Source organism: Montipora capricornis, chromosome 12 (assembly GCF_036669925.1).
Source record: "Montipora capricornis isolate CH-2021 chromosome 12, ASM3666992v2, whole genome shotgun sequence".
NCBI lineage: Eukaryota > Metazoa > Cnidaria > Anthozoa > Scleractinia > Acroporidae > Montipora > Montipora capricornis.
In genome coordinates this window covers 10,029,655-10,032,154 of record NC_090894.1, presented here as the reverse complement: position 1 = coordinate 10,032,154, position 2,500 = coordinate 10,029,655, and the positions used below count along the sequence as shown (strand labels likewise).

The following is a 2,500-nucleotide window of genomic DNA, read 5'->3' as shown; positions in this document are numbered from 1 at the left end:
TATAGTAAAACAATCGAAGACCAGGGCCGAGTGAAAAGCTTCTCAGATAGCAGCCCCAGCACTGATCCCGGCGACTTTCGTTCTAAAATTACCATGTTATAGCTTCCAAAACGAGCCTCAGGCTAAGCTGAAATTTTGTGAATTCTTCTTGTGCTGCTCATTTGAAGATTCACCCATAATACCAAGGACGAGCCGCCTAAAATACATATGAAGGTCGACGTGTCCTCGCTAACGGTAAACAAACGCTCACATCTGCACACAGGCAGACTTTCGTTTCACCACGTTATGCCATGTATAAAATGTCTTTCAATTGCATCTTTTAACGAAAAAAAGTGGTTTCCGATTGGCTCAATCCAAGTCTTACATTGCATTATACCGTTCAGCCGCCGGACTCCGGCACAATTTTGACGATGTTTGCGCTCAGCTGGTATTCAGTAAAATCAGAAACCCATAAGGGTTGAAACGTGTAACGGCCCCTTGTGTGCTGGGAAACAAGCTTCTGAATATTCAATTTGCTAAGTACCATATTTGGAACAACAAGAGAGAGGGGTTTCCAAATATGGTACTTAGCACTGAAACATTCAACCAATCAGTTCGCACTGAATATTCGGAAGCTGTGAACGCGCGTTACACGTTTCAACCCTTATGGGTTTCTGGTAAAATAATAAACTTACCGGCTAATGGAGGACCGCTGGCCACAAAAATCGATGCTACCACCATCTCCCAACCGAGCACAGCGGCAGTTTTCAGCGGGCTGACAGAAAGAACGAGGCAGCTAACACAGGTAAAGAAGAAACCATCGCCGAGCCCGTATATTATATTGCAGACGATCAGTGATGTATAAGTAGGATTTACAGTCATGAAAATCGCGCTCAAACCAGCCGTAAATTCTGCGGCTTGGAAAACACTGAAGGTATCCACTTTTGGGTGGTTGCACAAAAAACCTGCCATCAGGCGGCCAACGAAGGAGAGCAAACCTCTGTAAATCAGCAGATCTGCTGCCTTTTCAGATGAAATTCCTAATTCCTCACAATAGCGATTCTGAAGGGAAAAAACAGAGAATGACGAGTGTTAAGAATAAGATTATAATTGCGAGAGTTGTTGCTCACGCTTAAAGTTAGCCGTTTCAAAACCACGGAGCTTGTTCCCGACTCAATTAAGAGACCAACGACAGCCATTAGTTGATTCATATCAGATGAAAAACAAAAGATCTCCTTATACTTATCATCGAGGGGCAGAGTTACTTTCAGTCAGTCCCAAGAAAAGCAGTCCGAGTCTGTAGAGGCTGACAACTTCATTACAGTTAAATTTCTTTGACTGCGCTTAAAGACCAGAACCCTCTTTATAATCACTTGGTTTCCCGGTTTGGTACCAGGCAGTGGTCGTTCTCCTCGGCTAGTGCTGACCAAAAAGATCGCGGGCTCTGCGGACGACCATGAATCTTGCTTTGTTTATCATATTGGATCACCAAGAAGGAGTAATGGCGTAAAGGCCTAATTGTTCAGCTATGAAGGACTTTTATTACAATGCCTAGCGACAAACGTTTTTACGTTTAAAGAAATACATGCCAACTTTACATTGGACTACGAGAAAAACCATGTGGTTTTTTTTCTGAGCACGCGCATAAGCGTTGGAATGCGCCATATTTCTTAGTGCACGTGCCTCAAAGCGGCAATTGGTCTTTGTACTTCAATCAAAGCACACCATTACAACCATCGTTGAACAAAGACCGTGGCCGCAAGCCACAACCTATTGCCACAGTAATAAACAGCGAATCTTTACTGTCATAAAAAGGAACAAACAAATGCCTTTGCGATTCTTACCAAATGAATCTGAGGGACAAAATGGCCAAATGCCACAAGGGCCTCTGGAAGAAAAAATGCAATGACAGGAGGCTCTTTCCAAATTGATACATCAAACACAGTTTTGATTTCAGAAATAATACTTCGATGTTTTCTTTCTTCTCTAGCTTGTTCCATTTCCTTTTCCTGGTCTTTTTCTACGTTAGGATCAAAGGTTATTGAGAACAAGGATACGAAAAAATTAACTCCCGCCATTATTAGAAAGGTTGTTTGCCAGTTAAAGGCCCTCGTTAGGGCCTCTAATGCGGGACCCATTATGAGAACCCCACCGCCAATTCCAGCCGTTAATACACCAGCGGCAATTGATTGTCTCTTGCTAAATTCTCTTTGATCACAATTAAGCCAGCCGCAAATGTACAACTGCAACCGAAGCCAAAGAGAACGCTGTAGGTGAGTAGAAGAAGTAATATATTCTTAACAAAAGAACTGACTATCAAGCTGATGGCACAAATTACACCTCCCATAAAAGCCGTAATACGACATCCAAGCCATGAGACCAGAGTAGTTGAGAAGAGACCGGTGAGGAAAGTCAATGCAATGGCTACAGAACCGAGGGATGCTGAAAAGAAACAAGAAAAAAATGAATAAAAACTTAATTTTTTTCACAATGGCGAATGACGTTCAACATTTCCCACATG

At 42.6% G+C, this 2,500-nt stretch overlaps 1 pseudogene; it reads right to left on the bottom strand.

Annotated features, from left to right (window-relative positions):
• The window catches only part of LOC138025430 (uncharacterized), a 29,438-nt pseudogene that overhangs the window by 1,469 nt on the left and 25,469 nt on the right, over nt 1-2,500 (bottom strand).